At 40.9% G+C, this 27,457-nt stretch overlaps 1 protein-coding gene across 1 annotated transcript in view; it reads left to right on the top strand.

The window, feature by feature from the left end:
* Positions 1–27,457, top strand: part of CELF2 (CUGBP Elav-like family member 2) — an 810,060-nt gene that overhangs the window by 180,094 nt on the left and 602,509 nt on the right. Inside the window, exon 2 of the mRNA XM_044227896.1 lies at positions 17,907–17,945. The gene's annotated coding sequence lies outside the window, so the exon portion shown is untranslated. The remainder of the gene's footprint in view (positions 1–17,906; positions 17,946–27,457) is intronic.

Below are 27,457 nucleotides of genomic sequence, written 5' to 3'. Positions count from 1 at the left end.
AAATCCCCTATGAGTTTTGGTTGCAACCTTAACATCCCACTATAAAACTTGAAGGAAATTAGCAATATATTCCCATACTTGCCCCATAAAAATGTTAAGTCTTTAAGTTATCATCACTATTCCCCTGTTGAGAATGGTTACTTAATTCCTATCTGATGATGTCCTTCTAAAATCTAAATACTGAGTCTTAAAAAAAAATGCTAATACCTGGTCAACTGTGGGCCACTAGGACCATCATGGTCTTTTTTGTTCATTTACTTTTCCCAGTCTTCTGCTGCTGTGGGCTTTGAGAGTGCTGATGTGTATTTTCCATCATAGCTTGTCAAATAACCACTTCATCATTTCTCTTTTGATTATATCTGCACTTTTTGATATTGTCTTAAATTTCAAACCTGGAATCCCAAATAATATTAACAATTTTATAAGTGCTATCATCCATTAAGCTATTTAATGAGAATTCTTTGTTTTTATTAAGAAAATCAATATGAATCTATACATCCTAAACTTGGGATCAGATCTCCTACAGACTAAGCAACATCATGTATCCATTTAACAGGATGCCAAAATCTTGCCCTGTTTGCCAATTTCAATAAATGTTTATGTTGTTGAAGTATTTCAGGCCTATTGTTCTGCATTTTCAAAAATTTTTCTGCAGTAGAGAAAGACTTAAATTCAGCAAATGTGACCTTATAAAATACATCCTGTATTGTTGCAATCTCTAAATATATGAGTATTTTCTCTATAAATTCATTTTGGTTCTTTTCTGAGTCAAGTATGTAGCATGTTAACTGGTCTAGTAGAATTTGCTCCTCATAGAGTCTAGATGGTCATTAGCCAGAACTTGTCATGTCCTAGGACTTTGTACTTCTTGCCTGGATAACTCAGAGCAAATGCCTGGTCTTTTTTGAGAATTGTAGAATCTTCAAGTGAAAGGAGGGAGCATTTTCTGTGGTTTGAAAAGCATCTGTACCATCTTATATACATGTGACACTGAGCTCATAAATCAGTCTGCATTACTGTTTGAGGTGCTTAAAGTAATGAATGTTCACCAGAAGAATGCTTAGAATTTATGTTTGACTTCGGGTTATTAGAAAAAGCAAGCATAAGCTACCTTGTCTCTTGTAAAAATGCTGTTCAAATTATTTTATTGAATATAAAATGACCTCAGGAGCTTGATAAAAAGGGTTTCATTCTTTAAGATTTTCTTGACCCATCTAATCCCTCAATTCATAAAGAAAACAGGTGCATATCAAGGAGATCGTGTGCTGTATACAAATAACTTGCCAGTGTTTCTGTAATGAGGGGATCTTCTTGCTATCAGGTTAGTTGGTGAATTGTTTGCTCTTTAATAAAATATTTAGGTTTCCAAGTCTAAAGTGCCCTCAGTGTTGCAATATTTAAAGGAATTTCAAAGTCAGTAATTACAAATAAGTATAACATGAATGTTATTTTCCTTTCGTGTTTACCCATTGCCAAAACTCTGAAGACAAGAAATCCATGCTTCTCCTCCCATTCTCCTTTTTTTCTTCAGATCCTTATCTTTAAATCTCTCCCCTCATTATGATGACTAAGCATGGAATTCATCTTGGGCACAATTAAGAAACTGGGGAACTTTCTAGTTCATGCCTTGCCAGCCCGTTGCAGTGACTTCCAAGATATGGCTTCACCTCCATCCGGTTCCCAGACCCTTGCAAGGCATCTCGTACCCTAAGCAGTACTGGATCCCTGAAGGACAGAACTGAGCTTGTCAGCTTGGGGCTTCTTCATGCCCTCAGCTCTAGCTCCCTCTCTGTGACCTTTCCCTGATCCCACTCAGCCTCTCATCTGGTCAGTCCCATCAATGTTGCCTCTCAGCTTCTCATAGTCTCCAAAAAGGTCTCAAGACAACTCACATAGAGTCTGTGAAAGGCTGAATGTCAGCCCCTCCACAAAGATGTCCACATCCAATCCCCAGAACCTGGAATAGACGTGATGACAAAGTGGAGAAAAAGTGGGCGATCTGGTAGGGAAAGCAGAGATGAGAGAGAGGGAGAGATTTGAGGATGCTGTACCACTGTGAAGATGGAGTGAAGGGATACGGGCCAACAAAAGCTGGAGGCCTCTAGAAGCTAGAAAAGACAAAGAAAGGAATTTGACCTTTGGCGCCCAAATCCAAGTTGCCCAGTGATCTTTACTTCTACCAGACTGGGTTGCTAATCTGATAAAGCAAGGCATTAATAGATGATCACAGCTTAATCATCTTTCCCAGATAATAATAACAACAACAACAACTAGGTATGATGTTGTAGCAACACTGCAAGTGGTTTTGTTCCAAATTAGAAATAATGAGGTGGAGGCAAGGAAGATAAGCCAATTGCCAAGGTGATAGAGTGTGTTGGAGCAAACTTCTTGGGTCGGTTTGCCTATATCCAGACTTGTCCTATGTTAGCAGGACCACGCTGTCTCTTCGGTTTACTAAAGCTTTCGGCATCTTATTTCACATATTCCCTCCTTTTAGAAGCCTGTCCTAGTGGGTCTCTCCAGAGACCCATCTGGAGACGCATCTGTCCAGATGGGTCTCTCCATCTCAGCCCGTTCAACATCTGCTGTGTCCAGGATGGTACTTAGTTCCAGGATTCCGTGACCACAACAATAGCTACAGGCAACTCCTTCAGCACCTTCTTAAGGCTGAGAAAATGACATATTTTTCTTCATATTCCTAGCATCCAATTCATTACCTGCAATGCTACAAGTAAACTACAAATGTTTGATGGGAGAAAATAAGTGAATGATGAGACTTTTTATATCTTTGCAAATAAAGTGTCATCAAGAAGAATGACCTATGTTACATCCATTTTTTAATGCAATCAAGAGAATCAGTTCTATTTCTCTCCTCTCTCTGCCTCTTCTCTTTCTCTCTCTCTTTTTTAATCCAAAGGAAACCTGAAGTAAATTGGAACCAAATGGTGCACTCTGTAGAACAGATGCAGAGGGGGACTGTGGAACCAATCACTTTGGTGATTCACTCCGAGCTACCTTCACCGCAGTTCCTGTTCAACACAAGTTTATGATCAAAATAAGCAAAACTCAGAAAAAGATGCATTTCTCACATCTGCTTTTTTTTTTAATTGAGGCATAATTTACACACAGTGAAATGCTCAGATCTTCAGTGTGTTCTTCAATCAGTTCTGATGAATGCAAATCAAGGAAAAAAAAAACATTTCTATCACCTCAGAAATTTCTTCCTGCCCCTTTCTAGTCACTTCCACATTCTTCTCCAAAGTAATCACTGATCTGATTTGTGTCACTCTGGATTAGTTTTGTCTGCTATATACTTTCATTTAGATGGAATCACATAGTGTATACTTTCTTGCGTCTGGTTTCTTTCATTCTGTGTAGTATTTTTGAGATTTACCTCTGTTATTGTCTGCACCAGTAGTTCATTCACTTTGTTGTTAAGTTGGGTTCTGTTTTAGGAACACACCACAGTTTACATTTCCATTCTTTTATTGATGGACATCTGGGTTTCCAGGTTTGGGTTTTTGTGAATAAATCTGCTATGAATGTTCTCGTCGAAGGGTTTTTGTGGACATATGTTTTCATTTCTCTGGGATAAATACCTAGGAGTGGAATTACTGATTCACATTATAAACATATATCCTCATTTTACCATCAGCAGATGGACTATATGCACATAAATTTTAGAATATACAAGAAATAAATTATTGTAACTGTCCTATGAATGATAGTGTGTTGCAACATTAGACTTAGTTACCATGTGCCTTGGGTCATTGTCTCTTGAAGCAGAAGCTAAGACAGGGAATTTTCTGGAAGGGATCTGTTGAGATGGTGCCTCTAGGAGGAACCTGTCCAGGAGAGAGGGAAGCAGGATAGGGCAGGGAAGAAGCTAAGCCCAAAGGTGTTTCCACCTGAAGCCCAACTTCACCCTTACCCAACGAAAGTTCTAGAGCATGTCACCTTCAGGTAGGAGAGATGGACACTTCACCGTTGTTTGCTGGAGACAGCCCCCCTCCAGGGAAGCGGAGTTCACATGCAGGGAGCCAACTCCCAAGCATTTCTTTGGGTCGGTGGCTCTTGTAATTCATCAGAGAAGAAAGCAGCTGTGAGCCATGAGCAGCAGCTGGGGCATGGGAGCATTGGCCGGGTCCACAACATCCGGGCAGGGCTCAAACAGCATCCATTCTACCCGGCCAGTCACTAGAATGCATAAATTATTTCCTTATCGCAATGTTCCTACATTGGCTCACGATGGTACAATCCATACCAAGAAAGGCACTCAGTCACTACTCGGAAAGGCTCACCTCTGTGGCCCAGAACTGATGACTCTAGATGACAGTTATCTCCCCAGGCTTAGTATATACCTGAAAACTTGCATGACTTTCCAGTAAGGAAAACGTCCACAGTAGCTGTCAACTTTGACTTCTGCTTAGTGATCTTGCACTTGAGGGATGATGTGGCTGCTTTCTGAGATCTTTCAGCCCTGATGTAGCTCCTAGTGGTGGCTTGTTTATCCCTGTATCCTGGCGGTTTAGTCGCCACTTCATAGCACAGATCTGTAGGCCTAGCAGGCTTGGCAGGCATATGAGGAAGGGCGTGGCTTGTGAAATACATGTTTCCCAAGAAGTCTCCTTTTTTGCACTAAAAACTGACCCTTCCTCCATAGACCTGGTTTTGGAGCAAGGGGTGTCTTTCTTTGAGGGATGTCTTCATTCTAAATTGACAGAGTAGGTATAAAAATGAAAGAGAAGAAGTCATAAAACAGCAAAAAGTGAATATCGTCTCTTATTTTCCCGGCCGAACAAGCCATGGTGGAGGGAACGATAGGCACAGGGACCTTGGGAGGCACCCAAGGAGCTTGTGGCCCAGGGGCTCTGCTATGGGACACGTGCAGTAGAGTGCATATCTCTACGTGCTGAAAGAGAAGAGTGTCACTACACCATCATCATGCATCCACGGCAGCTCAAGGTCAAGATGTCTGTCCATGACCTTGGTGGAACTTTGTGCAAAGGAAGTCCCATTCCCGCTCTGTGGTCTCAATGCCACTGCTGTGGAGGGTCTTGTTCTCAGCAATGAAAGGAGCTATTGTTCCACTTCTTAGAAATAAGACGGTGGCGGGAAGGAGAGCTGTTATTGCAAACTCATCACAGTTTATTATTTCCCTCAAAGAAAGGGAGGAAGTCCTCAGGCAGGCTCAGCTGAGATATTACAGGGGCTAAGAGGTGAAGTTGAAAAACCTTTCATTTTAAGCTTGCAGCTGCTTTGTACACTCAAAATAGTGCGAGGAAGGACTTGCCCAAGAACCACAACCATGAAACTGAGCCACGTTTATTAATCTTTGGTTATTTCTCTGTGGCGGTTCAATAGCAAGCAGCCACACGTTAATATTTCAGGCCGTTCAAGGAGAAAAGTCTTAGAAGTTGCAACTCATCCCCAGTTTCCCCAAAAGAATAAAAACACAAGGAAAAGGCAAGGCTTTGACTCACTGATGAAGAGGAAGTGATCTTCCAGCTTGAAATATTGGTCATTCCCAAAGTCCTATGACATGAATTTCGGCTACCAAAGCTGTCCAGTTTGATAACTGTGGCCCCAAGAACATCTATGTCAGCTGGGGAGCCAAGGCGGAAAAGGGGAAGAAATACCTAAAGTTCATTATTTTTCACATAATTCCCAGCTGTCAGAAGAGAGAGTAAGACAGTCTGTGGATAGAGAAATTACATGGTGAGGTGATAAGCAAAGCCTCAGTTGGCTGACCCATTGAAAAATATCTTGAGGCTGAGTTCAGGTTTGAAATGACTTAGTACTGATACCAGAGACACATGTCCATGGCCCCGGATCTCTCTCCTTTCCCTGAGAGATGAATCACAGCATGTGGCTGAAATATTATTATATTTCTAACTCAATAGGAGTGACATGTTATAGAATTAGAGCACAAATAGATTGTTCAGCATGTCATCTTTCGTTTTCTACCAGTAGTTAACCTCTTGGAGCAAAAGAAATCCATTTGGTTGTAAGTGACATTTTGAAAGAGATCCTGACTTCGAAAACTTACGTTTACTTAGCCTTCTGGAGCTCATCTCCAAGAACTTTGAACTCTCCAAACAAATTAGGTTAAGGATAAAAACCACCGAAGAGATGCATTTTAACATCCTTAGCATCAAAAAAAAAATTATGAATCTGTTGAAAATCTGGGTCAAAGATAGGGAAACCAAGGCAGGAAGACAGAGTTTAGCTCATCCTCACCGATTGCAAGCTGAAGATAAATCTTGAGCCATTAGAAAGGGTAGACACAGTGACACCACGATGGGAACAACTGTAGTTCTCTCTCTCGAATGATGAGATGAGGCAGGAAGTGAAGCCACTGCTCAATCCACATGTACATCGTGGCGGGTTTCATTGCAATGGGCTTGGGGCTCAAGTTTTTACGACAAATATGGAAATATACACAGTATGATATCAAACAGGCTCTGTGAGGAAAGATTAATGATAACAGGACTTTTTAAAAATTTTTAAATTTGTTTATAAACATACAATGTATTATTAGCCCCAGACGTATAGGTCTGTGAATCACCACGTTTACACACTTCAGCACTCACCATAGCACATACCCTCCTCAATGTCCATAACCACACCCCCCTCTCTCGATCCCTCTCTCCCTAGCAACCTTCAGTTTGTTTTGTGAGATTAAGAGCCTCCCTCCCGATCCCATCTTGTTTCATTTATTCTTTTCCTACCCCCCAAACCCCCCACATTGCAGCTCCACTTCCTCATATCAGGGAGATCATATAGTTGTCTTTCTCCGATTGACTTATTTCACTCAGCATGATACCCTCCATTCCATCCACATCGTCACAAATGGCAAGATTTCATTTCTTTTGATGGCTGCATAGTATTCCATTGTGTATATATACCACATCTTCTTTATCCATTCATCTGTTGATGGACATCTAGGTTCTTTCCATAGTTTGGCTATTGTGGACTTTGCTGCTATAAACATTCAGGTGCACATCCCCTTCGGATCACTACATTTGTATCTTTAGGGTAAATAGCCAGTAGTGCAATTGCTAGGTTGTAAGGTACTCTATTTTCAGCTTTTTGAGGAACCTCCATGCTGTTTTCCAGAGTGGTTGCACCAGCTTGCATTCCCACCACCGGTGTAGGAGGGTTCCCCTTTCTCCTCATCCTCGCCAGCATCTGTCATTTCCTGATAATAGGACTGTTTTAACTGGGAGAAGTTAAGCAAAAACACTACCTTCATAGAAACCCCTGGGTATTTGAAGCAGTATCATGAAGGAGGCACAAAGGGGAATTTCTCTGTTTGTGCACAGAATGGACAAAGGAGAAAGTGGGTAAGTTGAATTGGGCTAGAAATTGTTACACGCTTTTTTTTTTTTTTTTAAGAATTTATTTATTTATTTGACAGAGAGAGAGAGATCACAGGTAGGCAGCGAGGCAGTTAGAGGGGGAGGGGGAAGCAGGCTCCCTGCTGAGCAGAGAGCCCAGACGGGGCTCGATCCCAGGACCCTGAGATCATGACCTGAGCCGAAGGCAGAGGCTTAACCCACTGAGCCACCCAGGCACCCTGTTGCACACTTTTCCTGAGCACTGGCATAGCGCATCAAGGAGAAGTTTAGGCTCCTAGAGACCTTTAAACATAGCCGGAAAAAAACAGAATAGAAAACCACCTAAACCATCTGCCTTCATTTCTACGAACCTGTACCATAAACTGAAAAGAATTTTATGCCCACCTTCCCGGTAGTAGCCCCAGGTGTGTGGATCCGTCTTCATAGGCATAGCTGGGGCTTGCATTCTTTGCCTCGCAAAGTCGGGTAGGAGTAGTTTAACAAAAAATTATTGAAACAGTTAAGACATTTTTGCAATTGCAGAGGGAGATTCACATTAACTGTGCAAACTAAAATCATCGTCATTCCAACAAATCAAATACGACCAAGGAAAATAACAATACCAACAAATGGAGACAGTGTGAAGCCACTCAGCGCCGTGGTCCTGGATTAATCATGTTGCTCTTTGAGAATTTAAAGCTTTTAATCATGTAGTGCTGTAAGTCTTTGGTTAAAATTCATGGGCACTTTACGGGTTTATTTCGGCCCCCAGGGCCCCTGTATTGTTCACTAAGTACAATGAAAACCTGTTAAGAATAAAGAAGAAAAATTAATGTCAAACTGAATAAAAGAGCTGAAAAGGTCAAAACCTGTTCCTAGGGCCAAGGAATATGCCTGCCCGTGGAAAAGACCACGGAAATCAAAATTAAATGCAGAGCTTAGGCCCATAAATTTGTGGAACTAGCAAAATTGTCTGAAAATCGGCTCTCCAATGACTGTGCATTACAGACACATAATATGCCGGGGAATATATTGTGGATATACGTGAGCATGTGGATAAGCAAGAAATAAATTTCTATTTTTTCTTGGACTCCAGATACCTTGAATTATCTCTTTAATTATCTGTCCTCAAGAAGGTAGGAGCAGGCTCCCTCAGAAGACCCATGTCTCACCTGGATGTCTAAACCAACCAAGAGGCATTAAAATTCTGGTATCTGGCGAACACTCATCTTATAGTTGAAAATAAATATAATGCCTATATAACAAAGAAAATACAATTTTATTATATCATTTCAGTTTCAGCGCATCGCCAATTTGTTTTCAAAGAAGACTAATGCTCTATTTTCGCAAATCACTTATCAGTAAACTCTAGGATTTAGGATTGCTCGGGGAGGTAGGGTTGGCTATATCAATATCTTGCAAAATAGTCCTAAACGTTAAGGTGCACAGGCAGCTCATTTGGTAGAAAAGTTTGTAAAGAGAAAAGAAGAAGTGCCACAAAAAACTATTTCTGCAAGTTTATCACCAGCAACTCATGGTCCAGGAGTGAGGCTAAAGTCCTTGAACCATACTGTAAGGTTCTACCACCCCTGCCTCCCCGGGCCAGTCCCCTGGGATGGCAGTGGGCTGGGGGCTCTCTCAGCCCGCTTCATCATTCTCCCTGCTCATGAAGGGGAGAAGCTCCCTCCACTGGCACTGTTGCTATCCTGGGTAGGCTCGTGGGCATCTAGCTTTCCTTTCTTTCACGCTCGTATCCTGGGTTTCCAAATCCACTTGTCAACCTGGCAGTGCAAACCCATTCTTTTTAACCAGGGTCCCCAGAGCTTTACCCTGTCCCTATTCTGGGAGAAATGTCCCAGCCAGGTACCAGCGACCAGGTAGATTTGTAGGTTCCCATTGGTTTAATCAGCTCTGGGTGGAAGGGCCTGCTGGAGCTCAGTGTTATTGCAGGCGACATGAGTCAGGGGAAGGAAGTTCGCGGGTCGGTGCCCTGCACAGGCCTGGGCAGCCACACGTTGGCGGCAGGATTGCCTCTAACCTGTGGGTCACCTCCAGCCGTCCCCATCACGTCTGTCCTTGAGCGAAGTCCAAGGAACCAAGCCAAGTTCTCTGGTGGTCATAGGCGCAGCAGAGGGTGCGGGGAGGGGAGGTGGAGGGGGGGTGGGGGGCAACCCTCAGAATGATTCGTCTCAGAAACAGACAAGGTTCCTCCCCGAGGGGAAGGTTGTGTGCCAGCTGGAAACAGGCTACTTCACCTCAGAGCCCATCTGAGATTTGTTTTTGAACGTGTGAGCTCACAGATGCACCTCCGCTGACATTCAGTAAGCCAGAGGCCCCCCCAAAGTACACTGGACGGGAACCCGAGTCTAGCAGCAAAGACTAGAAAGGAAAGTGAATCCGCTTTCTGGGCGATCCAAAAGATGCCTGTTTCACTGGAAAATGTTTTAGGATGTCAGCTCGAACGGCACCGCGCTCCTTGGATAAATGAATCAATCCACTAGCATGGTGACGATGGCTATTCGTTATTATTGCTCAAACAGGGAACTTCAAAAGAATGGCGTGATGGGAACAGGAAAAGAGTCTGGGGTCCGCTTTCCATTGGAGGGGCTGCCTTCATCAGTGGATGCTGTGAAAAATCAAACAAGCATTTGTTTTGGAAAAAAACAATACATGCAAAATGCACTCCTGCGTTTAGCCTCTTCCATCTGTGCACGTTATCTGGGCCTTGGGCAAGGGTTGGCAGGTGTTGGCACATTGAAACGGACACGTGGTTCAGCAGGGCAGAGACCACCTGCGTGGGGGCCACGCCGGCCACAGTGAAATTGGTGTTGCCACGTTTCCTATAACTTAAAAAGCAGGATTGAGGTTTTTGACTCTGTTCCCTAAATTTCAGGGCGTCTTTCTATTTTTATCTGCAGGAGCAATATTGTGCTTATTGATGGATCTTTTAAACACTCCGCAGTGTGTGGGCTTATGCAAATGTGATTTTTCAAAGGGGCCTCTGTGAGTGCAGGCACATTGGTCCCCATCCACGGCGACACCTGGGATAAGTGCACCAGGTGAAATCGGAAGGAGCGCGGACTCAGAGAGCCCCTCCGCTCTCCAGGGGCCTATCCCGCAGGATTTTACCATTTCCCAGTCGGGATTTTGCGAGGCATCTCGGAATGAGGGTTCCTTTTAGCTTTTTCCCTTGAAACCTAACCCCACGATTCTCTCAACACACCCTCCCATTAGTCCTTCCGACTAATTACGCACCCCCAAGATTCTCCAAAGCAGCTGAGCCTGTCCTTTGGTTCTCTCTACTGTTCAACAGGATGAAAGGGACAATCCAGGCAAAACACCAGTGCAGAGGGAGAGACTGAGACACCCCGAACTTAGGAGCCTTTCTATAGTTCTGTGAATCACTTCCGCCATTAACATTTTTAACAGATTTGGGGATTTTTAAATGTTTTTTTTAATTGAAGTATAGATGATACAAGATGTTGTGTGGTAATTAGATAAGCCTGGGTTTAGGCTCTGCTCCCCACAAGTGTGGCTACCATCTGTCACCATATAACACCATCCCAATACCATCAACTGTATTGCCTAGGATTGTTTTTATATTATTTATCGTATTTTATAGCATTAAGACTTTTTTTTTTTAATTTTTAAATATTTATTTATTTGAGAGAGAGCAGTGAGGAGGGGCTGGGGGAGAGTGAGTGACAGGATCTCCAGCAGACTCACCACTGAGTGTGAAGCCTGACACAGGGCTCAGTTTCGTGACCCTGAGATCATGACCAGAGCAGAAGTCAGGAGTTGGACACTTAATAGACTGAGCCATCACATGCCACAAGACTTTCTCTTAAGGGCATCTTCGGTTGCGCTGAAGAGTTGTTGTTTTTTTTTTTAATTTTTAAAGATTATTTACTTATTCATATGACAGACAGAGACCACAAGCAGGCAGAGGGGCAGGCAGAGAGAGAGAAGGAAGCAGGCTCCCCACGGAGCAGAGAGCCCGATGCGGGGCTCGATCCCAGGACCCCGGGACCATGACCTGAGCCTTTAGCAGAGGCTTTAACCCACTGAGCCACCCAGACGCCCCTTTATTTTATTTTTTGAAGAATTTTTTTTTTGAAGAATTTGAAATAGGGAAGTGACCATGATACTCCAGAAGATCACTGTTAGCTTTGGGTACAGAAAAGTTTAGGTTTTATCGCAGTGTAGCTGACATACAATAAACTGCATGTACTCAAAATGTACAGCTTGGTTTTAGCACACGCTGTCACCTGTGAGATCATCGCTGCGGTTAGGAGCGCCCCCCCCCCCCGAGTCTCCTCAGGTCTCTTTTCCATCAGTCCCTCCTGCCAACCCCAACCTCGCTCAACCCATCCTCCAATCCGCGACCTTCATCTGCTAAGGAAGCCAAGAAAGTTGTCCTACCAGAATGCCCCGCCTTCTAGATAGATTTGACCGGTTGCTTCTTCTTGGTGCCATTTAGCTCATTCCCCTGTTATGTTTCCAGTAAAGTGAAAGGTGCAGTTTACAGGCCTGATAAGTTTGTGTTACGCATTTTGGGCCAAAAACAGCATACATATTACGTGTTGCATTAAATCAGAGACCCTTAATACCTGCTTAATCCAATTATGTCCATCCTACTTTCTCTGGGACTAACTTTTATGTGTTGTCCTTCTATGAGTCTTTGTTTTTGCTGTTAATGATTTCTTTTTTACCTAAAAGTGGCACGTAAGAAAATCTAGAAACCTGAACAAGAATATTACTTGGGTTATAGTTCATGGAGTTTTGACCTTGTCTCTGTTACCAAATGTTTGTGTACTCACCCTATTCACTCCTCACTCTGAGGACAGGCAGCTTAGTGGTGGTTTCTACTGGCTGTGGATGTGGGTTTGAATTGTGACTTTCTCGGCGAAAGCAGCGGGGTCTCGGAAAATGCGCTGTTTTCTTCTCTCACTTTACTTTCCTCACCTGCAAAATTAGAGATTAACATGTCAGCGCCAGTTCCCAGAAAGGTTGGTTATACAGATCAAAAGAGATAACACAGGGGTTGCTTTGAGAGGAGTAAACTCTTAATCCAATAAAAGTTTTTATTATGCTGATGTTCCTCTGAGATCAGGAGGACTTCTAAGTATTGTATGGCCTGGGTGGAAAAATGGAGACCCAGAGAAGACAAGGGAGTTCACAGAGCTGTGGAACAGAACATCATCTCTTTGGCTCCCACCAGACCTCAGCGTGCAACAGACAATGACATCATATTATTTCCAAACTAGTCATGACACATTCTTTCTAAAGGGGTTGTGCAAATCTTGGTCCTGATCTGAAATTAGCGTTGCCTTTTTAGGAGCCAGGACCCGGACACACGGAAGGATGACAGGTCTGTCATCTACTGTCACTCCCAAAATGCAATACGCAGGCCACTGTGGTCAAGGTCTGCATTTCTTCAGGATGGCCCGAGGGTCACTGCTATTGCTCATACCGCCTCTTTTATCCTCACAAGATAGAATTTCCTTTCCCTCTGAACCCTAGGCACTTGAACTTTCCTTAGAGATCGTACACATTTTTCCATAATATTATTGCTACTTATTTAAGATTTCATTCTCTTGCAGGCAAAGACCGGGTCTCATACATGCTTTAAACATAGCACGTACTCAGCACACAATTGTTGAATTAAATTAAGTGGACTTTCAGTCCTAGTTTGAGTTTCCAGTGAGAGTAATAATACCCTTACTGATTGGCCAGCCCAGCTGCGAGCAGTAGACAAAACAGGTCACTTATCAAACAACAGAATTCTGATTAAAACTTGACAAAAAATAAAATGGGTTGTTTATAGTTTAGCTCTTACACTTTTAATAACTGTGAATGCCGAATTTAAATTTGGGGAATTAAACTGCAACTGTCTTTATAATTAGTCATTATTCTAAGGTCTGGATGAGCTAAATACTTAACCTTTAATTGTCTTGCTTTATTAACAATATAAAATCTTTTAATATAGTCCAAAAAAAAAAAAAAAAAGGCAGACCAGTTCAGGCCAGCTGCTTGTGGTTTTATTTGACAGCTGTAAGGTAATGATGACCATTAGCAATGTATAGTCTGGGGAAAGAAATCCGCCAAGATTATTCTCTGGGGACATTAGAGTATACATTTACATGATGTTAATAAGATGCTTTCAGAGGGTCCCATCCTTTACGTCCTCCAAATTATGAGGAAGCCAAGTAAATACCATTTCTACGGTGGCCAGATGAATCTTATGGCTTGTGGACAGTACCATCGGACGTAACCTTTTCTACTGGGTCATAGAATGTGAGGCCACTCAAAGGTCCTGGCCTGAGGCACATGAATTACATGGCGACAGAAGGAACCACAGCTGCCACTTTCCGAAGCTTGGAAGCGGTTCTGACATACTAGGGTTAGTGTTTTTCTAAGTTTCTTTGAGACCATCAGTAGGAGAAGGACTTGGGTGGTTCTTGAAAATGCATATCCCTGGGGCCCCAGTGCAAAATACAGAATCCGTATCTCTGGAATGGGGCCTAGGAATCAGCATTTCCAACAACATTCCATCAGATTGTGACTGTAACCTGTGACAAGCTCCCTTAGCGTGTCCGAGCTCCACCATCAGGAACACGTGGTGGTGCTGCCCAGGGCTTTGCCTCCCACCACCACGTTCTTTCCTTGGAAGCAACCTTGTGTTGAGTGCTTCAAATGACCCAAGTATGGCTGACCCCCACTTTAGGGGAATCCTGACTGCTTTCTGCTAAGCAATGAAGCAAGTTGCCATGGGGTCAATTTGATTGAGTTGTTTAGTGGGCCAGAACAAGCCACTAATCAATAAGCGTGGCCTGATTATTTGGGGCCACGTGAACAATGGAATCAGATGAAGGCCAGGTGATGCAATTATCAGGAACTGACTTCTGACCGTGGATCTGAGTGACTTCAAAGAGGCAGTTACTTTATAAGATGACCCAGTAGGTTTCTGTCTTCAATCTTATATGTATCCCTCTGTCTGAGCTGTTTCTGTCTTCAATCTTATATGTATCCCTCTGTCTAAGCCGACCACTGATAAAGAGCAAAACTTTTGACTGAGCAAAACTCTACTTTGGCATATTTAGACTATTCAATGCAACTAGTTACCACCAACCTTTGTAATCTTTCTGCCTTTGTTACCTATAATTTCATTATTTTATAAGAGATATTCATGTCTGCAACATCCAGCAAAATATTTCCAAACTATTGATTTTTAGGTTCCTTTGAAGGGTCAGTACGTTATATGTGATACCTTAAGAAGTTAAACGAATACTCAAAATTTCTTTCCCTGTTACCATATCAAGACATCTCTATTTGGGGGCTACCAGCAGATTTGTCAGATACTGAGCACTTGGCGGCTGCTAAAGAAGTCCAGTGATCTGACTATAAAGAATCCCGTGCTTTTTTCAAGACACTCTTCATGTGTCATGGAAGATGATGGTGGTCTTTCTGTATGATGGTATTGCCTGTGCTGTGTAGACATGGCAATGGTTGCAGAGAGTCTAGAAACTGGGAGCAGATGGGTCTCTGTGGACACAGGGGACCAAGTGTTGATGGGTTTAAATCCTCCCCGTGGTCAATCAGTTTAAAATTATTTACCCAGGCACACAATATTTCCTGAAATGGGGTAGGCGCTGAAAGGGAGAAAGAAATTTCAGTTCTTGCTCATGGAGGAAGTTGTAGTTCATTTTTATGATCATATGTGACTCTCCTGTGTTGCTAAGAATTTAGTCATCTCATCTAACCTGTACAGAGGTCATTCATTCTGCTACAACTATGTCAGTGCGAGAAATCACACATTCCTTTCTGAGATGCACATGTAAGTGGGATAGAATTTCCGAGACTCTAGTACATAGCAAGTAAGACAAACTAAAACCAATGTTCTAACACAAGACCATGGGAATTGTGATTTTGATCCTTGAACAACAAAGTGACTTTTTTCGTGAAAAATAGGTAATAGTCCTTGAGTAATAAAACTCAGGACGGACAGAATGGCAACAGTTTTTGAAGCTGAATACTTTCATTCCTACACTGGACCTCATGTGTGTGGATGCCTGTGTGTGTTTACAGTAACATGCTCCCTGGGGAGTTTTACCTCTTTTTAAAAAAATATTGAGCTGTCATAAATACAGAAGAGTATATAAAATGTATATGAAAAGCTTAAAGAATGTCAATCTCTATTATACATATTAACATAATAATATGTTAATATCAATTAGTAATATGTTAGTATCTATTTAACCACCATCAGATTCTGGGATGCTAACATCCTGGAAACCACATGTCATGCCTACTATCCAACCCCAATAACCATTAATGTGATTTTTTTGGTGATATATATGTATGTAGGTTTATAGACAAATTTTTAAAAATGTATATATACTACAGTTTTCAGGGGTCGCCAAGATCACCCTCACTTCTGACACCAGCTCTAAACTAACAGGTCTCCCAAACCAACCTCAGGTTCCATAATTTGCTGGAAGAATATCAAGAACTCACTATATACATTGCTATACTCACAGTTACGGTTTATCACAGTAAAAGGATGGAAAAATAGCCAAGGAAAGCAGCACATGGAGTGGGGTCCAGGAAGACTCCATGGGCACTGCCTTCAGTGGTCTCCTCCCAGTGAAGTTGTGTAAACAGGGTTTACTTCTCCCAGAGATGGCATGGAACAATAAGTACACAGTCTTGCCAACCATAGAAGCCCATCCAAGTCTTGGTGTCCAATTTTTATTGGAACTTAGTCACATAAACATGGTTAATCATCTGCTGGGCTGACCTTCATCTCTAGCTCCTCCAGAAGTCGAGGTGATAGTCCATGATCCAAGGCCCCCCTATGTGCCATAAATCATGTAAATCACATTGGCCTCCTGATAAACAATGACACTCTCATCAGGATATTCTAAAGGCTTATAAATTATCTACCAAGAGGAAAGGGCAAAGGCCAGACCTCTCTTGAGCAAGATTAATCCTTTTCTACACATATATGAATATATATATTATGTGTGTATATATATGTAATATATATATATATCTTCATTAAAAATATAGTTTGTTTCTGTTTTTGAACATCATACAGATGCTTCATATAAATCATTATATGTATACTTATGTATTGTCTTTTGCTTCTTTGTGTTCTATTTATTCCATACTGTTCTAGATATTAATGTTCTAGATATTTTTATCAAATATAAAGGAGAGTCTTGAAGTCTTGTCAAAAGGTAGAAAGTAGATTTGATAAGTAACTAGAGTACAGCAATGAAGCCGGCCTAGAACTTTCTACACAAATGGTTAAGGACTCCATTTTCTCATGAGTCTGCCCTTCATGGTCAGCGATGAGTGACCTAGATGACCCCAGAATGAAATACAGTCATTTTTATTTTTAATAAAAGCTATCACTCCCCTATCTATACTGATTAAACTTAATTATTAGGGTCAACAAAGATGAAATCAATCACATCATAAGCCAGGGATCAATACACTTTTTTTAAAAGACCAGATATTAAATGTTTTAAATTTTGTAGACCATACCCTCTCTCTTCCAGCTACTCATCTCTGCCATTGTAGAATGAAGGCAGCCATAGACAACAGGTAAATAAAATGTGTGTGGCTGTGTTCCAGTAAAACTTTATTAATGGAAACTGAAATTTGAATTTTGTATAATTTTCACATACCATGAGATATTATTTTTCTTTTATTTTTTCAACCATTTAATAAGGTAAAACCATTTGTAGCTCATGAGTCCTATACAAACTGGCAGCAAGCTGGATTTGGCCCACGAGCTCTAGTTTGCCAATTCCTGGCCTAGGCCAATGGATTCAAGGTTTCTAGAACTGGGTTCAGGTTTTCTATTTATAATAGCATACTCCTTATTTCTCACTAATTCAGCAATCTTACACCCCTAACAGCCACAAAAACAAAATATAATGCATCTAAAACATTTTAGAACCTAATTTGTATTGCTTGACTGAAAATAATGATGTTACACATAGGAAATGGGTTGTAGTAAGCACTGGACTAGAACAACTAGCTAATGTTCTAGATTTTACAACACAAGAAACTAGATCAAGCAGATTCCCACAATAATCTCTGATATTAAGTCAATAGATAGAATTTCAGTGGCAGAAGGGCACTAATCTTCTTCCTGCCCCCCGATTGAATTGATACGGATCAAATAAAAGGTAAACATCACACAGCAAAATCCCCAAGGTAATATAGACAAACTCTAGTAACAATCTTGTCAGCACAGGTGTGACAGAAATTAGAAATCAATTAATGTAGCACCATCATTTTACTCTGAGAATTGAAGAGGTCCCCCACCACTACATTTCACTTGTGCTTTCACTTTAGGTCAGTGAGCACAAGGAACAATTTATAATGGCAAATAACTCAAAATTCATCTCGCTTAATTGTTATACATTGCTTTTACTGCAACTTTTTTTTTAACAAAAAAAGAGAGTGTTTTTTTAAAAGTATGTCAACATGAAATATCTTTCCCAAATTCAAGAACTGAACTTAATCACTTTTTTTTTTTTCCATCATTAGGTCAACCGAACTAAAGAAAAGAGTGACCCAGCCAAGCAGGTAAGAGCTTCCCTCTTCTGTAGGCTTAAGAGACTGCCTGAAGACGCCTGCCAAAGGTAGTGATGGTGTTTTAATCACATAAGTTTGGTTATCTGATTTTTGCTTTTCATGCTTTCTGATAGATGAACAGTTCTGTGGTTTCTCTTTGGATTTTTCTCTTCTGGGTTTTGTTTACTCTTAAGTCCGGTCCTTTGTCTCTTTGGATCCCATTTATATCAAAGCCTGCCTGTTGTTGGATATTGACATTTTCGTATGACTAACTGATTTCACAGTCCTATACCACTATTGGTTTATTTCGTCGCAACTTGTTTTGTTTTCTTGAAACATTGGCTTCTTTTTAAAAAACATTTTGAATAAGGTTATTGAAAGGATGTTCAGACAATTAGGCCTATGGGTATAGTTTTTAGTTGTAAGCAGTCGATGATACTCTAACTCCATCACTCCTGAATTGACAAAATGGCACACTATGCCCAATGGCTGCCAGCATCACAATGACCTGTTCATAACACTTAGCAAGGCTTAGGCAGAAAGAGCTCGTACCTACTTTTTCTCTTCTGTGATTTCAGGTATCAAAATAATAATATCCAAATTTGAAAGAATAATTAATTTTCCTTAAGTGACTTAACACAGCTGTGCTTTCTTGCCTGTAAAATACCTGGTGAAGATTTATGCGCTGTCCATTTCACAAGACAGCCCAGAAGATACACAGAAGCTAATCAACCATTCTCAAGTCATGCTCACAGAAGAGCTATTCAGAATTCTTTTCCTTTTTCTCTTGGGTTTTTAAATATCATTTCAATTGAATACTGAGGACCACAGATTCAGAAACATTGTACTGATAAATGATTTCCATTAATAGCATTTTTATTCATTAGAGCTTTTTAATTTGTTTTGGTTTTGTTGATTTTATGCTTATGTTTTTTAATGTTTTCAATACATTCCATTTTTCTGTTTCTTTTCAATGTTTTAATCCAATTACCAGCCCCGTAAACAAGCATTTGCCACATCTACCGTAGATGCACTGAACTGTGAATGGAAGTGATTTCTGATTACAGACAGGCTAATTTTCAAGGGACAAGAGGAACAAAATGCAGTGAACTGAATAAAAGAATAATGGAAAATACCTTGTTAGGTGACATATGGCACAGATTTAGAGCACAGATGGGAGAGGAAAAAGTTACTTAATCCTAAAATACATATGTATTACATGGATCGTGGTTGTGATGTGGATCATATATGATCTCTTGGTTATGGGAGAAAAGATATTTTACACATTTTATTGCTCAGCGGTGTTCATTAATATTAGGATTAGCCTCTCTAATTGAGAGGGTGACAAAAAACAATTTAGAGCCTGTCAAACCCTAGAGTTTTGTTAAGAGAGCCAAAGGCAAAGGCCATTAGGCACGAATGTCTCCAGGGTCTCTGAATTTTCAGTTTCTTACCCTTCTCCCTCTTTCTTGGTCTCCTTTTCCACCCCTTTTTAGGATTTCTACCTTCATGGCCCCCTACTCTTCCAAAAAAGAAAAACTTCCTGAACCTAGAGGAATAATTAATAATGTCTTGGGGACTTATCTCTGTTACAATTTTCACATATTGCCTAGCATTTGTGCCTTGGAGTGAAGGGGGAAAGCACTGACAGTGGAGAATTGGGATGGTTTAAATATGAGCCAAAGATGGGTGGACATCCTAGGGTATAAAAGGACTATCACAGGTCCCCTAGCATCATGGGGCTCTCAATACAAAGTGGGTTACTCCTCCATGGATGTGAGGGTTAACCATGATTATTTATTGGATTTGGAGTCATAACAAAGTGAGTTTGGAATGGATACAGCTGTTTCTTATCATTCTTACCAGGGATATGAATGATGGAGGGGAGGGGGATGGAAAGCTCTTTAAACTGGCAGACGGTTCGGTAAAGTAAAAATCACAAATAATGAGTGCTTTGTCAAATTAGTCCACCTTCCATCACAGGAATAGAATGTATTACTCTGAAGCTCCTAAATCAGAGAAACAAGGTGCATAGGCTCCAAAGTCTTTCAAGAAAACTAACAGGCACCTAGTATTCATAGCACTGGAAGCTGCTTCACTGAGCTCTTAACCACTGTGAATTAAGATTCTTACGCAGTGATGAATTCTCTTTGGTCACAGAAAGCCAACAAAGACAGAAGGCTAAATACAAGTGACCACCAGAGACCAAAATATCAATTTCTTAGCAGGAAAGAAGAGCTTGAAAGGATTTTCAGGACAAGTTAAATGAAGTAGTAGAAAGCAGGTAAACTCTTCATTTGCTTGATGCATAGCATAGATTTGATGAACCTTGGGGAACGGGGTATCCAGAGGTAGATAGACCAGCTCAGACTTTGGCCCTGCACTCCTCTTCTCAGAGGCCAAAAGAAACTGGATTAAACACCTGTCTTCTGATGGTTTTATGCAGTAGAGTCTGATTCTACTTAGTAATGCAGCTTAACATTTCTTTCCGTTCTTTAGGCAAACATTAAATCATAAAACTTTGCACAGTATTTAAAAGACATTTAGCTGCCAAATGATGAATAAAATGGGTGATTTAGACACTAGAATCCAAAGCTTGATGTCACTTTTATCATCTCATTTCATTATATACTATAAAATACAGGGCCGTAACTTATAATGACAATGACAATCACACACAATATATTCTGTAGATTCACTGCTAACTCTAACAGAACGTATTTCAGACAGACTGTATAGTCCATATGTGACTAACACACAGGGCTTTTGACTTTGGATTCAGTGGTTTTATATGCTGTCTCAGGGGACAAGACCTAAAAACTTAGCTGATGTTCATTAGAATCCTGACCTGATCTGAGGCTGACATTATAGCCCAGGACGCCTACTGATGAAACAGAAGACTGTTCTGGTAATGGCTGTGAAACAGTCTATTTCTTAATAGACCACAGACATTTGCACGAATGAGGTAAAGAGAATAAACACAAGCGAGCCTTCAGTAAACAGAAACTGACATGTAGAAGGTGAATGGTCTAGCTTGGTTTTCTTCTTTGATCGAACTCATTGAATAATTGCTTTGCAGTCCTCTCCCTCACTGCAGAGCAAGACGAAAGAGGCCAGTTCAGAATGGTAGTGGCAGGGCAGGGACTGGATTACCTTCTGTGGTCTTTGGCACCCACAAAAGAACCATTGCTACATTTTCAGGCCCTTGCTGAATGATGTGACAGGGAATTTTATCTACAATCCCTCTATCAACATGGGGGCAATACTGTGAGAGACCGGACTTGCTGCATCGTTGGCAATTTTAATCCATTCAATTTGTTGATAAGGGGCGGGGTGGGGGGGAGGGTGTTTCACTTTGCATCACACTCTGCTATTTGCAGATCACATGGGAAGGAATTGGGAGTCATCCTCATGGAAGTCTAAATCAGGTAGCTTTACCAGAAAAATTAGTTGCTAAAAACCTGAACTTTGTGTGTGTCTGTGTGTGTGTATTTTGTGTGTGCACGTGCAGGTCCTCATACTCATGTATAATAAACTCTTGTTAACTCATCCCTTTCCAGTCAAGCAGAGCAAATCCCACATCACATTGTCAGGGCTGGTCCATCTGCCAGTGATAGACCCCATGATGTGTCTGTCTCATCTTGTATCTAGGACTCTGAGTCTGACCTGATTTCACATTCTTGACCAATGCTTGAATCATGGCCATTCTACCTAAATTCCTGACCTCTAATAATTGTATACTCCTTTACCCTTGTTTCCGGAACCTGTAGCATTCACTTCTCATCTATTTTGGTTCTGTTTTCATGGGCCTGGTTTATGCCTGAGAACCACTATTCCTTTCCTGTGCTCAGGTCCATGAAAATACCCCATGCTTAAACCCTGGGGCTCCTTTTCCATTTCAGCATTTCACAAAAGAGTCTCTCACAGAATCACTATGCATATCAGCATCGTGAGTCTGAGCTGTTTTTTAATGGATACCCATAGTCTATGCCCAAAAGGACTGCCACAGAAATACTAAAGGTTAACTTTCCTCCACCTGAGATTTACTGCTGAAATTAGCAGAGCTCATTTGAGAGATAAATTTGCTCTTTAAAAATTTATTTCCTCTGCATTCATTTTCTCTTCCTATAAATGGGAACCTGGGATCTCATAAAACTAAATTAAAATTATCAAATACTATTGAACCAACCTAATGAAAATTTTAACCAAAAGTCATTGTAAATTAGGTATGTGCTATACTGAGAACACAAGCCTTTGTAAAGTAGATATTGTTCTTATGTAAACTCATGAATGGAGACTTTCTTGAATAAATTACTTCTTAATAACATCAGAAACTCATTGGCTGGGTAAATATCTCCCTGGGGCATTCACTGAGATTCTGGAATTTAAATGTTCAATAGAACTTCATATTTGTCACCTTTACTAACGAGTTTTTCTTTATGAAATCATTATTAGCATGAAAAGGTTAAATTTTGTGTCTTATTTCTAGAATTAATACCATTTAAAAGACCTCAAGGGATTGAAATTTGTCTTGCTGGCACGCAACAGCTACATAATTTCTCTTACCCTCACATCTTTACTCCCCAGTCCCCTGGCAATTCACTCCCTGAAGCAGGAGGGAAAGAAGTCATCGGAAGAGCCAGCATGTCTGGAACTTTCTGCCAAAAGGGCGTTTTCAAAGGACCAAACAGCAGAATCATTGCTTCCATTCTTTTTTTTTTTTTTTAAAGATTTTTTATTTATTTATTTGAGAGAGAGAGACAGTGAGAGAGAGCATGAGCGAGGAGAAGGTCAGAGAGCGAAGCAGACTCCCCATGGAGCTGGGAGCCTGATGTGGGACTCGATCCCGGGACTCCAGGATCACGACCTGAGCCGAAGGCAGTCGTCCAACCAACTGAGCCACCCAGGCGTCCCCATTGCTTCCATTCTAACTTCTGATGCCGGCATCTAAAACTTCTACAGTTGTTCTTTCTAAGCCACATATTCCCGGCAAGGGCCCCTGGGGCTGCCACACTTCTGACACTCGTGAACACATTTGTCAAAATTCTCTGAGCTGTGAAAATTTGCTTTCTTATGGCCACGCCAGAGTTTTTTATTGGAAGGTATTTTACCTGCATTTCTTTCATTTCCACATGGCAGCAGAAACACTAATTGTTCTGTGGGTCCTGTAACTTCAGCGTGGGATTATCAAGTGACCCTATGCTATAGAACCCTGTGAGGTAGGAGATAAAATGCTTCTTTATGAACAGATCTGAACTGCTTTTCCACACAGGGAACACTGAAGCAATGCCATGATATTTCAAAGATGCCATCCCAATGGCCACACTCAGAAAGAGAAGATGCCAATAGATCATCCCTGTCTCCTATGCTGTCCAGATCCTCCCCAGACTCTTCCTGTCTGTGCATAACTGTATTCCCACATTTACTGGTGACTTTATACTACAATGAACTAAACCAATAGGAAACTTGCTGCTTGTCCAGGACAGAGAAAGTCCAGGGCACTTCCTTCCTGACAACTAAAGTATTCACAGCACCTGTACGAAGTTTGTAGCACCTAGCTTCCCTAACAATTGAATCAGCACCTTAAGACTTATCAATGATGATATAATTGGCTGTAAGAACACGAATGATATGCTTTTGGGGTGCCATAATCTTTTATCACTTTTGCTGTATATTGGGTCCAAAAAAAGTATAAAATCATAATGTGAAAAATTAAAACTAGTGTTTGCATATACTTCATATTACTGTGAAATGCTTTTGGACACAGTGGCTAAAGATATTAACAAAAGTTGCTCAAGGATGGTTTTATGCAATGAATCTGCTCTTATGCAAACACCCAAGAAAGCCATGGAAATCACCAAGACAGATTGGCCAAAGACCCGGGATTAACAAATAGGTGAGTGTTTTTCCCAACATCTGCAAAGAAACCCCTATATTCAGCCAAAGAGTTTAAACAGAACTGAAAGCAGTTTCACATTATGCTATAGATTCATTGAAATACATATATTATGACAAGATTATCTCTATATACATACATATAACGTTTTTCTACTGAATTTAAAATCCAATCCAATCAAATATGATTGGAATCAAATGTGAAATCCCACAGAAAATGTGTCCCAGGTTGGTAATAATCCAAGCACCAGACAGAGTCCCATGGTAGGAGTCAGAGCAGATAGGCTTGAGAATGAGGTTTAAATAGTGATTAGCCTTGGGAACCAGGGGGTGTGATATGCACTCACGATTGCTAGGGCCTGTGGTCTCTAGTCACTACTAAAGTCTCTTTTTCTATCATTCCTCCAAATTTGGAATCGTCTCCTCTTCTTCATTACCCTCTGAGACTATATGGATTTCCTCCATGAGAGAAGGTACTCTGACCTCGCTCTTGAAATTTCCAGAACCTTGTAACTTTGTAACTTGACTTGACTGGCTCATTACCATGTCTGAGTGGCACATGTCACCCCCAGAGTATAAGGTACTCCTGTCTGAAATTCCTTTACATCTGAGGCTTGAGTTATACAAGACAGGCATGTCTCCTGTCTTTCTATTCTGTTTTATTAAAAGTGTCTATGGGTATTATTTAACAGGAGTTACCCATATCTGTGCTAAAGCAGTACACTATGTATGATACACTGATTTGCCAAAATAAAAGTAGAACAGTAAGTCAAGAATGATGAACTGCGGGGCACCTGGGTGGCTCAGTGGGTTAAGCCTCTGCCTTCAGCTCAGGTCATGATCCCAGGGTCCTGGGATCGAGCCCCGCATCTGGCTCTCTGCTCAGCGGGGAGCCTGCTACCCTTCTATCTCTGCCTACTTGTGATCTCTATCAAATAAATAAAACCTGTAAAAAGAAAAAAAAAAAAGAATGCTGAACTGGCCCCATCAAGTGTCCCATCAGTAGGTACAGGTTGGCAATAGTTCAGGTAAAGATAGGACACCTGGAGGCAAAAATATCAGCCCAACCTCCGGCAAGCAGTATGTCCTTAAGAAAACTTTTGTTGTTGCTGCCTCGGTTTCTTTTTCAGAAAAAAAATTTTTTTTCTGTCTCACCATGTGGTTTCATGGATTGGATAATCAAATATATTTAAGATGCTTGGTGTCGTGACTAGGACATGTTATTATGACAACCTACCTTAGAACAAGGCAGAAGTAGTAGCAGTCCACCAGGAGCAAGCAACCAGTCTGGGTGTTGGAGGAAGTGGAGTGTAGCAAATGATTGTAGGACTTAGTAAATAGCAAGACAGGAACACCAACAGGACCTGGGAGTTACCAACATGGTAGTGGGTGTTTCTAGGATGTTTCCAAAGGGATAGAGGTATAGAGAATTGATGATAGATTACCAAAGCAGCTCTTGGATGATAGCTGTTCATTGCAAAGAAAGAGGACCACAGGACATCCACCTCATTAAGAGTGCTCCAAAGCAGTGTTAGGGCAAGGTTTATGACCTGGGAACTGTATACAGACCAGCTCTGTAGGCAATCCTGAGGCTGGCATGGTAACCACAAGCCCTGACATGATACCAGCCATTTCATTTCCTAGACCCTAGAAACTCATAAGACAGTAAGTCTACGGTGAAATATACCCTTTAACTGGAAAAAGAGCTCCAGGAGAAGATTGTAAGCCAGTGGAATAGATTCATGTAGCTAAGAGTGGTAGAACCCCAAATTGGGCTACTCCTGTGATGTTACGCAAGTTAACGAACTTTTCTGCTATAAGATGTCACTAACAATGCCTAGGTTTCTCACCACAGGGGAAGAGTTAAAAGAGATAAAACATGTGACAATACTGGGGCACCTGGGTGGGGCAGTCAATTAAGTGTCCAACTCTTGGTTTCAGCTCAGGTCATGATCTCAGAGTCATGAGATAGAGCCCTGCATCAGGCTCTGCGCTCAGTGTGGGTCTGCTTGAGATTATCTCTCCCTCTCTCTCTCTCTCTCTCCCTCTGCCCCTCCTCCTCAAGGGCTCTTTCTCTCTAAAATAATAAATCTTTTAAAAAAAATACAGAAGAGAAAAATCCTTGATGCAAAGTAAATGAAGCACACACAACTTTCTTTCTTTTTTTTTTTTTTCCCTAATCCCATGTGCCTGAAATGGAGAAACCATGTACTTTCTTAAAATGATCCATTAGTTTTCAGGGTAATCATCCAAATGGCAGAGCAGCATCCTCAATAAACTGTAGGCTCAGGCTCCAGTCCAATAATGTACTAGTGCAAAAAACACATTTTGGGCTGAACTGTTTCCTGACTCACTACTGTTTTATTCCCTTCCAGTTTATAGAAAAATCAGCAATGAAAGACTTCTCAAAGCCCTCATTTATTTATTGTCATAAGTAAACAGCAGAAGATACATTTTTTGCACACACCAGCATGGAAGGAAGGGTTGTCTAGAGTCGGGCTTTTCAACAACACCCACAGAGAGTCAATACTATCTTAACCATCATTATTGATTACATGAGTCAGTAATGATATCTGTCTTTGCAACTAGTCTACATTGTGGCTCTTTGTAAATACATGTAATATGGGGGTAAATTTATATATCCATTATATATATAATATATAATTATATACTAGTGAATTAGTAAATATACAGTGTATATGCTATGTGCATGCTATGTTATGTATGAGATGCATACTATAGTGTATATATATATTATGTGCTATATACACTATGTTATATACACTATACACTATATATATATATATCACCTTAGAATATATATACATATATATATACACACTATATACCATAGTAGATAACTACTACTACTATTACTGTTACTATAGCGAGATACATATCTTGCTATAAGGTAATATGTATGGACATACATACATATATCTTAATTATTTTCAAAATAAAATGCCTTACTTTCCTCATAGAGATTTTTAAAAAAAATATGTTAGAAGATGAAAAGGATCCTTTGAAAAATGAAATATTATCCTAATTATGCTGCACATTTATGTGTGCATAAACTTGCACACATACATATCAAATGTACCAAGAAAATAATACATGTTTTGAAGACAAGTCCATTTAAGTTCCTTTCTGATCACTAAACTAACCATCCTGTTGACCATTCAATCAGGACAGGAGAAAATTCCCACCAGACTTCTGAGTTTCAGTATAATTTGTCGGCTATCCATGTAAACTGCTTGATATCATGGCTGTATTATTGTTCCCTGTGAGCAAGGCAGTGTGCTAGAGATGGGAGCGTCTGTGGTAAATGTGGTAAATGATTCATCTGCAGCCCTTGTCCTTGTGGGAATGGCTACTTGGACACTTAGTAAATAATGGCACAAATCGAGGTATAATTTCAAATTGTCTCAGCGCTGTAGTGGGTAAGAATAGAGCAAATAATGAGGAGATGAGACCTAATCATCCAGATATTCCCTGAGGAGGTAACACTTGCTCCCATGCCTGCAGGGTGATTTGTAGTCCTGCAGCTAGAGGGGCGGGGTGGGGGATGGAGAGGAAGTGAGGGGTGAGGGTGCACCTTTCGGGCAGAGGGACGAGGGCTGATCCGATGT

This window comes from Neovison vison, chromosome 12 (assembly GCF_020171115.1).
Source record: "Neovison vison isolate M4711 chromosome 12, ASM_NN_V1, whole genome shotgun sequence".
Classification (NCBI taxonomy): domain Eukaryota; kingdom Metazoa; phylum Chordata; class Mammalia; order Carnivora; family Mustelidae; genus Neogale; species Neogale vison.
The sequence above is the reverse complement of the archived record's forward strand: the minus strand, read 5'-3'. Positions and strand labels throughout refer to the sequence as shown.